The sequence below is a fragment of the Pistacia vera genome, unplaced genomic scaffold, assembly GCF_008641045.1.
Source record: "Pistacia vera cultivar Batoury unplaced genomic scaffold, PisVer_v2 Contig41, whole genome shotgun sequence".
NCBI lineage: Eukaryota > Viridiplantae > Streptophyta > Magnoliopsida > Sapindales > Anacardiaceae > Pistacia > Pistacia vera.
In genome coordinates, this window is record NW_022196235.1 from 290,347 (window position 1) to 304,521 (window position 14,175).

Sequence of the window (14,175 nt, forward strand, 5' to 3'; positions counted from 1 at the left end):
CAGTATGGAAGAATCCAAGAAGGGATTTCTTTTGATGTCACATGGTGTCTATCTCTCTAAGGATATGTGTCCCAAAACACACGATAAGAGAGACAGAATGAAGAGGATCCCTATGTGTCAGCAATTGGATCCATCATGTATGTCATGTTGTGTACTCGGATTGATGTCTCATGTACATTAAGCACTTGTAGTAGATATCAATCGGATCAAGGTGAGCATCACTGGATAGCTGTCAAGAACATCCTTAAGTACCTGAAGAGGACTAAAGACATGTTCTTGGTTTATAGGAGAAGATAAGCTCACTGTAAGAGGATATAGTGATGCTAGTTTCTAGACAGACAAAGATGATTATCGTTCGCAATCCGGGTTTGTATTTTGTCTCAATAGGGGTGTAGTGAGCTGGAAGAGCTCCAAGCAAAGCACTGTGGTGGACTCTACAATGGAGACTGAGTATATCGCATTATCCGATGTAGCCAAGGAGGCGGTCTAGATTAAGAAGTTCATCACTGAACTTGGTGTGGTCTCCACAATTGTTAATCCAATAGATATCTATTGTGACAATAATAGAGCAATAGCTCAAGCAAAGGAACCACGGTCTCACCCAAAGTCCAGACATATACTCAGACGCAGATCAGTAAAGTGCATACTGATGACAATCTCGTCGATCCACTAACGAAGTCTCTGTCACAGCAAAAGCATGAAAAACACTTAAGGTCATTCGGTATCAAATACATGAATGATTGGCTATAGTGTAAATGGGAGATTGTTAGAGTTGGTGCCCTAGAGCCAATCAATTATTGTAAAATTGACTATTTGTAATAATGTTTATTAATCAATAAAAGACAATTTTCTTCTATATCATGTAAATCATAATTGCATGCATTGATATATGTCCTTAGGATGGTAGACCCATGACGAAGGTATCAAGTATTTCAAATCTTGATAGTGAGAACCCTAAGATCACATATGGTGGCCATTTTAGAAATGTTCGCATCCCTATTATTATTTTGACCAAGGACACAGATAATACGGTAAGGCTATCATAACGTTGAATGACCCTGTCGAAAGACAATAACTGATCTCACTTGTCAAGGTTGTTTGCTGACAACCTAGTGCGACACATGGGTGTTTGCTACAGGCAAGTTCACTAGACAGACCCACCAAAGGATTCCATATAGATGGTAACCCTAGTGTCTATGGAATAAATCTTCTAACGAATGGTGGTGCATGTGATCCTTAGACTTGAGATCACCAGAGCGCCTTGTGCACTGATTGGTGTAGTTTAACACTAGCCTAATGTAGTTCTTTTCAGAGCTATCAATACAGTAGTGATTGGCTGCATTGAGGAGTGTATCAAGATTATGGTGGATGAACAAATGATTTATCACTCCCGAGTATGGGAGAACTTATCTCACGACGCAATTTAGTGAATGGCAATGACACTAACGTTATGGCCACGGTGGGATTGAGTTGTTGCTCAATCCAATTTATTATTCTGGTCATTGGTCCATAACTGAATACAAAGATATCGAGGATAACTGAGGTTGGCACTATTTCTGTACCTCAGCCTCGATGAGATAATGGATGATGAAAGGATTTGATTGCACAGTAACCATATCATTGATAGATAGCTATTTCGCTGAATCCGAATCTATCGGGTTGCCATGATGCCTTGCTAGGGGCCAATCTTAGCTGTGAGTAGTAAGACGGTTAATTGGTGTTAATCGCGACACTACTCACTGCCGATATGATAAGGAGCCTACGGGTCACACACTTAGAAGATAATTTAAGAATCATTTTTGTAAAATGGGTATTTTCGTCTTTTAGGAAGAAAGTCTATTTTGGTAATCTCACAGTGTAATTAAATTTACTGAGATTGCTGCCTGTATTTAATTTTAATATTAAAATTAAAATTAGTGAGATTATATTCAAATCGCATGTATTTAAATGGATTATTATTAATAATTAAATGTTAATATATTATTATACATTAATTGATTTTAATTATATTAATAATTAATTAAAATTAAAATACCATAAGATAGCGCTTTTGTTCAGGGTGATATAAGATTAATCCTGTAATCTTTGTTTAATTTTCAAGATTCCCTCATTTGGTTGTCAAGTAATAAAATATTATGTAATCTTTTATTGTAAATAGTGTTTACTATTAGTAATATTAGGAGTAATCAGATTACCTTCCCAAGGGGTGTTATTATAAGATTACCGAGGTAATCTTAATTTTGACCCTATTTTGCCCTTAATAATTTATCATTTTGGACATATTTGCCCTCATATGTCTACCAAATAACAATTACCCAGACTCCCTACATTTAAGAATTTAGCTAAAATACCCCCGCCACAAAAAAGTTTAAAAGTTAACAAAATACCCCAACCATCAAAGACCACCGCTGGCCGTTGGCAAAATTCATCATATCGGCACAAGACCAATAGGATCTTGCCGATCGTGTGCCAATAAGGACTTTCCGGCCATGGATTTGTGATCCATGGCCGGAAACGGTCGTCGTTTCACGGCCAAAGATTTGGTCTTTTCATAGCCAGATCTGTGGCCATTTCACGGCCACATCTTTGGCCGTGAAATGGCCATATTAACGGCCAAATCTAGCCATGAAAAAGCCATATTCACGACCAGATCTAGCTGGATTAGGCCTTATCGGCGTATGACCAACCAAATCTGACTGGTCGTGCGCCATTATGGCGGCTTCCGGTGGTGGTGGTGGCTGCCGGCGATGGCTTGGGGTGAGTGGGGGTGATTTTGTTACAAATTAAAGTTGTATATGGTTGGGGTGTTTTAGTAAAATTTCAAATATAGGGGGGTTAAAAGAAATCATTTAAAAAATAATAGAATAAAATAATAATAAAAATATTATTATATTATTATTTAAAAATGAGGACAATTTAGTAATCTACATAACATACCCACTCATTTATCCTCCCAACCAAACATATTATTATAACATACCCATCAATTTATTTCAACCCACCAAACACATTTCTCTAAAGATTCCCTAGTAATCTATCTTTCCAGTAATACAATATTTCTCAATAATATAACATTCCCTTAACCAAACTCACCCTAAAGGGTGTGTTTGGTTGCAAGGATGGATTAACTTGATAGTCCATGACTATTCCTATTGGGATTAGGGTTTTAATTAAGTGACACTATATAAGTGAAACTTAATTAAAACATAAGAGAACAGTATTCATTCATTGGATAAAAGAAAAGAAAAACCGTAGCCACCCTTCTCCCTCTCTCACGTTTTTCAAAGTGTATGTGAATCAAAGAATTTCTTTCTTTAGTTCACTTGATTCTTGAAGCCTTCTATTTCTTCTAGTAAAATAGTATTAGGTTCTACGGATTATCTTCGTGTGGATGACATTCGTGCGATTCTCTTCTTGAATCAACAAGCGAAACTAAAGTATTGAAGGAGCCTCCAAATGTGTGTAAGTATTATGAATCCTTGTATGGATTTATTATACTATTTTAATGCAGATTTTATAAACATGTAAACACTATAATTTGTACCCAGATTTGGGATTAAGCATTTGATCGGATTTTATTTGTGATTGAATCTGTGTTTTTCCACTGCATATACCCGATCACTAGCTAACAAAGCAAATCCCGAGAGACAATAACTCTGTCGCGGACACCTTGTCAAGGATAGCCTCATCGTTAGACTCCAATGTGTCGGAAAGTATTCCAATTCGGTATATAGAGATTCCTAGTATCAGCTCGCCTGAGCAAACCATAGCTATAATAGAATCTACCCCCTGGATGACTCCAATCATTCAGTATCTCCGAGATGGGACTCTGCCCTGGTGACAAGACTGAGGTGAGAATCCTGCCACTAGAGCTGCTTATTACAAGCTTATCAGAGATCAACTGTACAAGCGGGGGTTTAACACCCCTCTCCTCCGATGTGTAACTGATGAAGAAGCAAACTACATTATGAGGGAGATATATGAAAGGATCTGCGGTAATCACACCGCCGCACAATCCCTCGCCAATAAAATTTTTTGCTAGGGATATTATTGGCCTCTACTTCAGGAAGACACTTTAAACTTTGTGAAAAAGTGTGACAAGTGCCAACGGTTGGCAAACATCCCATGAGCTCCTTCCCACCAACTGACAATAATGACAAACCCCTAGCCATTCTCTATATAGGGAATTGATCTCATCGGACTCATGCTGACCGGAAAAGGAGGCATCAAGTATGTTATGGTCATAGTGGATTACTTCACCAAATGGGTCGAGGCCGAGCCTTTTGCCGTGATCACTACCAAGAAGCTCAAAGACTCCGTCTTCAAGAATATAGTGTGTTGCTACGGGATTCCCCATACACTCATCTCTGATAATGGAAAGCAATTCGACAATGAGAAATTCAAGCAGTTTTGCAATAAGTTGGGGATCCATAAGAAGTTCACCTCAGTCGCAAGACCGTAAGCCAATGGTCAGGTTGAAGCTGTCAACAAGACCATCAAGCACACACTGAAGGCCAAGCTTGAAGCTGTCAAAGGCAATTAGGCCGATGACCTCCCAAAAGTTCTATGGGCATATAGAACAACTCCGAGAACCTGTACTTCGAAAACGCCCTTCTCGCAAGCATATGGCTGCGAGGTTATGATTCCAGTGGAAGTAGAAACCGGGTCACTCCGGAGAGACCTATTCAATGAGACAGACAATGAAGCACTTTTACGTGCAAGTCTGGACCTAGTTGAAGAACGCCATGACAATATTCAGTTAAGGATAACATCTTACCAACAACGGGCCAAAAGGTTCTTCGACTCTAAGGTCAGGAGAAGAGACTTTCAGGTCAACGACTTGGTTCTGAAAGAAGTCCTTCTCGATACAAGGGAACCAAGTGCGGGGGTATTAGGACTTAATTGGGAGGTCTCATACCACGTCACTAAGGTAATACGACTTGGAACGTATCACCTCAAAAGGCTTAACGGTTCCAAAGTACCGCGAGCTTGGAATGCTGAACATCTTCACCCCTATTACCAGTAATTCCGAACCCACTCTTAATCTTGTTCATTTCTTTTGCTTGTAAAGTTTCCCTTATAATCTTTATGAATATAATCATTCTGCTTTCTCTTGAAGGAATATTTGTGTCATGCTTTTTTGAATGATCTTGTCCGTTACAATATTTTTACAAGTTCCCTGATCAGATATATAATATTAGTCTTATGAAGTACTCGAATTATAGAAGTACTATCGTAAGTGAACGAAAACGTTTCTTTTATATATACATGTCTAAGTAAATACAATGGAGAGTAGAAAGATACAAAAAAAAAAAAAAAAAAAGTTAAAAGAAAAGCTGTGAAAAATAGAAGAAGCAGTCACTGGTCCCCGCCTCCGAGCTCTCTGGGTGCGACCTCTATATCCATTGGGTGGTCGCCGACCGCTCGATCAACTGCTTGGTCCTCAGGGACATGTGCCTCCGACCGATCATCCTCCGAAGGAGGCTCTTGTCCCTCTTCCTCCTCGGCATCATCAGCTTGGGCCATGGAAGCAAAGATGTCTTAGTATTCATTCGGGAGGTCAAAGAGGTCCATCCCCAGATTCCTCGGTCGCAAGCTGTAGATGGCTTGTATTTCCGAGTCAGCAGCTCTCTTCTCGAGTTCAAGGTTTTACCGCTTCATCTATTCAGTTAATGAAGTGACTCGACCTTTGAGCAGCTCGAGATCCACCTCTAGAGCCCTCTTCTACTTCTCAGAGTTTTCCCACAGTTGAGCTCAGTCCTCCTCCGCCTTCTAGGCACGCTCAGAGTTCACCTTTAATTCCTTCTCTTTCTCACCACACTCTCTAGTGAGTCTGGCCACTGTCCTTTGGAGCTTCTTATTGTCCTCGCCTCTCTTCTCAAGCTCGGCCTTCTGGAAGTCTACTATATGAAGTAGGGGTGTTCGGTTCCGGGTACCTTTCACTTTTTGAAGGAACCGAAACTGACGGTTCCTTGAAATTTGGAACAAGAACCGAAACCGATGGTTCCGGTTCCTAGGTACCCAGAACCAGAACCTGTAACAATGATTCCGGTTCTGGTTCTAGGTACCCTGTAAAATTACAATGACCCCTTGTAAGTTTTTAAAAGGGCAAAAAACCCTTAAAAACTTACAAATACCCCCCTACCTGGCACTTGTTAACAAAAATAAAATTACAAATTACAAATTACAAACTCTATTACTTTGTAAAGGTAGATTCTCAAAAGTCAAACCAACTTACTTTAAATGTTATGAAATATAAATATAAATGTATTCACATTACTTTTTCTACAAAAGTTTTTATTAACCCCCCTAATATTTAATTTTATTTTATATTAGTCTCGGTTCCTGGTTCCTGGTTCCGGTTCCGGTTCCGGTTCTGGTTTCGGTTCTTAACTATAGGAATCAGAACTGGAACCGCACAGTAATGGTTCCAAAAATTTGGAACCAGAACCTACCCATTGATGATTAATTCTGGGTAGGAACCGGAACCAAACCCAGGATACCCGCCAGTTCTGGTTCCAACCGGTTCTTTTGAACACCCCTAATACAAATGGCAGAATTTCTCTTTACCAAGTATTGATTCGCCTGAATGTGGACCGCTTTTGCCTTTACATCCAGAGCCGCAAAGTCCTATTTTAGCTTAGTATTCTCCTCCCTTAGCTCGTGGAATCCTCTAGTATAGTCTATATCGATCTTCTATTGGGCCATGTGTAAGGCAAGCAGGGACTGTATGAGAAAAGAAACAAGAGTTAGCCTCCTCTTTTTTTTTTTTAAATCATAAAAGTTAGGAAATCAACTGATACTAAAAAGTCCTCGACAAGAACAAACTATTTTACCCAGCTTTGCAACTAAAGCGCGGTAGCCACTAGGTCCGCAGGTCGTGAAGCCACGAACTCCTCGAAAGTTGCAACCAGTTGGCATTCTAGCAAGGTATACGACACTGACTGTAGGTGCTCCGGTAGTTGCCCCATGGAATCCAGCACATGAGGGTCTGGTCCTAAAGGAATAGGCACATTGTCGACTCGTTGGTTACCCGCTCTCCTTTGGGCAACCGTGACCTCCCCTTCTCCTCTACGCGAGCTCTCGGGGACCGCTAAAGTGCCAAGGGCACTCCTTGAGGGCACCTTCGAATGGAAAGCCTGGTAAGGCTGCGAACCCTTCGACAGCATCCTGAAGCCCTCCGGCTTAGACTCCGACTCCTCCTCGGTAATCAGTTGATTCCTCTTCCTGGTCTTCTAGCCCATGGTTTTTTGCTTCGCGGCACGAGTAGCCACGGGCCGAGAAACTTCTCCACGTCACTCCGTGGATGTTCGCCTTTCAGCACCAATCTGTATCCCTCCTATAGGGATATCGTCGGGGGTCACCTCGACTGGCTCGATTAGGTCACCTCGACTGGCTCGATTAGGTCAACCCGGGGAAATACAAACCCCCTAGTTCTCATTGATGGCTTTGGAACCCTGGGTGGCATGGTCACTACGTGCCATGGAAATATGTTAGCGAAAAGGTCACCTCTGCAAGAAAAAAAAAAAGGTCCTAAATGTGAAGATACTTACGGGTTGGGGGTTCCAAAGATGCTTCTGGGTTGAAGAAACTGTACTCTCGCAAGTTGGCAGTAGTCACGAGCAATCTTGCATCATGACTCTGTTCGGGTGACGACCGAACGTCACAATGCGGTTAAAGTCTGTCAGAGCCGTCAACCTGGTCGTCTTATTTTCTGCAAAGAGACAAAAAGTTCGTTAACTTTACCTATCGAAAAGGAGCTGGAGAAAAAGGGGCGACATGCAGAGATGACTCAGTCTCCGTACAGTGTCCCGTATGATGACGTGGAAGAGCAAAAAAAACCCAAATTGACCTTCCTTAACCCCTACAAAAACCCTAAAAAACCTTGAGAATGAATTCCCAAGAATCTGTGCCCCAAGTTTTCTCTTTTACCATTGTCCAGAAACATGCATCATGTAGGTTTACTAGGCAGTTCATACCCACCATTACTATAAAGTCAAGCTTGTAATAGAAATAAAAGAGGAAAAATGAAGGAGAGTTCTCCTTACCTCTTGACTGCTGGGGATGAACTTCCTGTCATAACGACGAGTGCGAGTCAACTGGAAGAAGAACGGACTGATTTCACAAGTACAAGAGCTCTGCTTTTCTCTCTGAAAATGTGAGTTCTGTGATAAAACTTGAAGCGAACCTGAGGTTTTATAGGGGGGAAGACGACGATTGGTTTCTCTAGCAAGTGACGCTTGGGCGGGATATGTTTCTCCCCTTGATTACTACCACGTGTCGTTAATCCACATGAAAAGTAACCTTCACACTTCGTAGATGCCAATTGATGTTTTCCTCCATTGGAGTAACCAAGCGTCGACGCGGTTATCTCCTCCACATTAAATACACCCTCATCCGCATTTAATGCTCTGAAAGGGAATGTCGTTTCAACATGGATTGCATTTAATGCACATGACTGGCACTTATTGCGTAAGAGATACGTCTATCAGAATAAAGTTTACTTTATTGACCAGACCAGTTGTCAAGTGCAACGGATAATATCTGAAGAAGTCATTCGAGTAAAACACTCTTCTCCATGTATCAATTTCGAGAAGATGTGACCCCTTGTTTTTGGCAAAAATATGCTAAGTATTTTCAGGTCGTGAGCGACGGATGAAGTCTAAAGCATGTTGGTGTAGCACTGAGTAGGGTCCAACCCAGGTTCCTGAACCTATGGGGGAAGGCCACCTCAGGTCGTTTGTGCTATTCTTAAATACCTATGCTGCAACCTCTTTACAATTAAAACCACTAATTTCATATCATCTTAACTGCTTGTCTCATACAGCTCGATTAAGTGTCACTCAAGATAAGTCAAGTCACGGCATAATCATGAAGTTCTCAAGGTTCAATCCTTAAACCTTAAGAACTGGGGGGTTCTATTATGCCTAAAAAATCAGGGTTCACGTAAGCTCACGACAGCAAGGGCCAATCAGAGTTCAGAAAGGCTTTGTGTCGTCCATACGCTGCCACGTCGCATAAGGACGAAAGAAGTAAGGTTGTCGTCAGCATGGCAAGTGAAAGCTTGGCTTGTGAGTGGCTAGGAATTGTCCACCTACCCAAGCCTTATGCGATTTAAGGATATCTCCTGTACAGTCAGCTAATGGGAAGCAAGTTAGGAATTGTACTACACCTACCCGACTGCAAAATCATGATTATTACCTTAAATTCCTCTATTATAAATAAAGGGCTCCTCTCTCATTTACGGGATCTGGGCATTTTCAATCTTCTAAGAGCAGACTCTCTCTCTCTGTATTTAAATTCTCTCTGGATTGTAACTCAATTTGCTGCCCGTGACCTGATTGTAATCATCCATCAATACAAATATAGTGGATGTAGGATTCGCTTTTTAGCATCCAAACCACTTTAAAATTTCTCTTGTTTATTCTTTCATTGCACATTTCCATATCACGTATAATTTCTAAGTCCGCTTAGCACTTTACACGTGCGAGTCGTTGGAGTCAAAATAAGCATCAACATCCATAAACACCATCATCCATTTAATTGGGAGAAAAAAATTTAATTTTATGTTTTCCTTCTTTCTCTTTCAATATTAGAATAAAAGTTTTGGTTTTTACTTTTTTCAAAGCATGGTTGTTAGTATCCTACGATACACGATACGAATCCTACGATACGATTCAATACGGGTCACCAACGATACGTATCAGAGGGTGTATCGCAAACCTTTCGATACGTTGATATGTATCCTATGATACGATACGTATCAGTCCGTATCCTTAAAAATATCGATACAAATCGATACGGCTTTTTAAATTTGGGCCGAAGGCCTAAAAAAAATTTTCGGGTCGGGTTGAAATAGATCGGGGCGGATCCAGGTCACCCGACCCGATTCACTAAAACCCACCTAAAATTACCCCATCCCCAATTTTACCCTAGCTAAGATTCACTCATGGTGAAGAGAGCAGTTGCACGCACCTTAGCCTCTCAGTCCCCACTCCTCAGCAATCAGCAAATAAGCTAAAAGTCACCAAGTTTAAAACGATTTGTTCAGGTATACAACTCTTTTTCTCTTTTCATTTCATATTTGAATTGTAATATAATATTATAAAAACCTTAATTTGTTTGTTTGCTCATTAAGAATATAAAAAGTTGATTCATCTTTGTTGATTCTTGAATACAAGTGGAGACAATTAAATAATATAGAGCAATTACATGCACCATAGCCTCTCGGTCCCCACTCTCAGTAGTCAGTAATTTATTAAACCAATTAAGCTAAAAGTTACCCAAGTGTTACACGATTTGTTCAGGTGTACTAGTTTTTTTCTCTTTTCATTTCATATTTGATTTGTAATATAATATTTCAAAAAGCTTGATTTGTTTATTTGCTCATTAAGAATATAAAAAAAATGATTCATCTTTGTTGATTGTTGAATAAAATTGAAGACAATTAAATAATATAATATTAGAATACTAAAAAATTCCTAGTTGCGTTGTTTTATGGATAACAATTTTACAAACCTCTTGTATATGAGTTTTGATTTGTTTTCCTTATGTTATGCTCCTTTATTTGGTATTTTACAGCCTCTTTTGGTCCATTAGATTAAGACAAAGATTTGAATCATGAGAAATAAAAAGGGAAAATTAGATGATATTACATGGGAGCATTGTAACAAAAGTGAATGAGGAAAATAATTGCATCTTACATGTAACTATTGTGGTATACCATATTGGGGTGGTGTAATACGAATGAAAAATCATCTTGCTGGAACCCATATCCAGTTAAGCATTAGTCAAGTTCCCGAAGATGTTAAAATGATTTCAAGAGTTGTGGTAGCAAAAAGTTAATAAGGAGGATGATGATGATGATGATATGTTGCATTTTTAAACAACGATGTTAATCCCAATACGGGTAAAATTGATAGTTTCTTAGTAAGGGAAAAAAAGGAAGTGGTTCTAACTCTAAGCAAAGAACTTTATGAATTTGTAAGGATAGGAAAAGGTAATTCAAGGTATATGTAGGTGTATTTATGGCAATGCATTCCCATTTAATTTAGTTAAAATTCCTCTTTTTGTTGACATGTTAAAGTTAGTGGGAGTTATGGAAGGGGATTGAAACCTCCTACTTACATGAAGCAAGAGTTTCTTATTTGAAGAGAGAGGTTGATCTTGTGGAAGAAAAACTTGGAAAGTATAAAATGAGTGGAAAAAGAATGGTTGCACATTAATGTCAGATGGGTGGACGATGGAAAGGGTAGATCCTGACTAACTTTCTTGTCAATAGTCCAAGTGGGACAGTTTTTTTGAAATCTATTGATACCCCCGAATTTATAAAAAATGCTCAAAAAATGTTTGAGTTCTTGATATGTTTGTAGGAGATAGGAGAAGACATGTTGTACAAGTGGTAACTGACGGAGCATCCAATTATGTAGCTGCCGGTAGAATGTTAGAGGAAAAGGAGAAAGCTATTTTGGTCTCCTTGTGCGCTCATTGTCTTGACTTGATTCTTGAGGATATTGGAAGATTGCGGTATTCTATGACACCATTGCAAAAGCCAAGCAGGTCACAAGTTTATTTATTATAGGCATACATGGGTGCTTAATTTATATAGAAAATTTTCAAAGGATAAAGAGCTAGCAAGACGGCAGTAACAAGATTTGCAACTCTTTTCTCACATTGAGTTGCATTATGGATAGTAAACTAGCTCTTAGGTCCATGTTTGCATCAAAGAATGGGCAAATAGTACACATGCTACTACAATTAAGGGGAAAAAGTGGTGGATATTATCTTGAGTGATACAAGATTTTGGAAATCCATCCATTTTGCCTTGAAATGTGTGGATCCACTAGTGGAGTTTTGAGGCTTGTAGATGTGATGCGAAACCAGCAATAGGATACATCTAGGAAGCCATGAGAAGAGCAAAGAAAATTGCAAAGAATTTCAACATGTGAGCATCGATATAGAGAAATATGGAAGATAATTGACACTCGTTGGGATTTTCAACTTCATAGGCCACTTCATGCAGCGGCATACTACCTTAATCCTAAGTAAGTGTTGATCATTTTTTTTTAATCCATATAAAAATTGCTTGAAATTTGAATTTAGAAATCTAATTTATGTTGATTTTATATATTAGGTACCATTATGATCCAAACTTCAATCCACAAGAAGTTAAATTGGATTGTATAAGTAATTGAGAAGATGTTCCGAATGTGGAAACAAGAGTTGAAGTTGATGCTCAACTTGAAAAGTTTAAAAGAGGAGTGGATTATTTGGAATTGATATGGCCATAATAACAAGAAACAAAAACCGGGTATGTTTGCTTATATGTTTGTTATTTATTTATTTTGGTTATAACTTACTAATGTGTTTGTTGTTATTATTATTATTATTTTAAAGCTTTATGGTGGGACACTATGGAGAAGAGTGCAAAGAGTTGCAAACCTTGCCATAAAAGTCTTAAGCCTTACATGTATGCCACGGTTGTGAAAGAAATTGGAGCACCTTTGAACATGTGCATTCTAAAAAGAAATCGTTTGGAGCAGCAAAGATTGAATGCTCTTGTCTTTGTTAATATAATCTTCAATTAGAAATGAGGCAAAAGCTTAGGGAGGAGAAAGGAGAGGCATATGATCCAATTGTTTATTGGACATAATCCGATGATGATTGGATTATGGAAAAAGAAGATCCTTACTTGCCGGATGATAATTCATGGATGGATGTTCAAGAATGCTTCAATAGATGAAGGTGCTCCTAGCAATAAAAGACCAGAGGTATCTTACTTTGATATTAATCTATCAATTCTTTTAATAAAAATTGAATGTACAATGTATATTGATAGTTTGATGATTTCTTTATAGGACCAAGGAACTTAAATGCTAGCAACAAAAAAGCTAAAGAAAAGTTGTTGAAGAGGAAGATGTACTGCCCATTTTGTGTGATGAAACGAGAAAGTGAAAGGAAGATTTGTTGGCTTTTTGCATGATAATAATAACACTAGTGGAGGTATAGATATTGACATTGATCTTGGAAATGATATAAATGGTTGAAAAGAAATATATAGATTCTTAAGTTTGTAATTAATTTTGATTATTAATACCATAATTTAAGTCATAGTATCAAAAAATTTGTTAATTAATCTTGGGATTATATTAATTTTTAGAAAAAAATTATTCTTTTATTATTTAAAAAAATGTGTATCTTACATACGATACGATTAGCGATACACGATTCCAAAAATTAGGTTTTCGATAACGATACGATACGCGATTTGACAACTATGTTTCAAAGTAATCAATATTTTATCAAACAAAATACTATTTTTCCATTTATTTTTTTTAAACAATAGGTTTTGTTTTCAATAAGCATCAAATTTTAATCAAGGAAAACAATGTTTTTCAATTTAGTTCTTCACTTCTTGTTTTTATTTCCATTCAGGCCGAACATATATGAAATTTTTTGAGAAAATGAAGCTTACTAAAATAAAATTACTTTTCGATATTAATAATAATGTATTGGTTTAAATAATTGATCAGTTTACATTTTTGCTTTAGAACCCAACCTATTTTATTGGGATTAATTTACAAAAATAAATGGTAGAGTTTCAAAGATATGACCCGAGATCAAAATGAAGGAATTTAATGAAAAAAAAATTGATTTCTCACTTCCTTGTTCTCCTTTAGTTTGCTAAAGGAAGAGTTTTCTTATAAATTATAATTTATCCTTTAAATGGGATTTAAAAAAAGGGGGTGGGGGGGGGGGGGGGGGGGGGCTAATTAATATTACTCAGAGAGAAATTACTTAAATATAATTTTTAGGGCCTGTAGATGATCGGCCTAGTTACCGGCCCAAGAAAAATGCAACCTAACATGGACACACACAAGTATGGTATCCGAATGGATAAAAAATATTATCATAATCAGGCTGTCTTTCTAGAACAACTTTGTCCTATTACACTAAATTTAGTTCAATATCTTTCTCAAATCTCAATCGTTGCTTCCACGTGTTTATTGTTTTTAATAAAATTATTTTATGTTTTATTTTGTCCTTTTACTTTACATCTCTAAAATACCCCAAATCTAACAGCTGTTTCACTACATCATATGCTGTTCCTTAGTTTAAAAAGAAATAAAATTAGAAGATACATGTTAAAATAACTAATAAATAAATATATGAGAA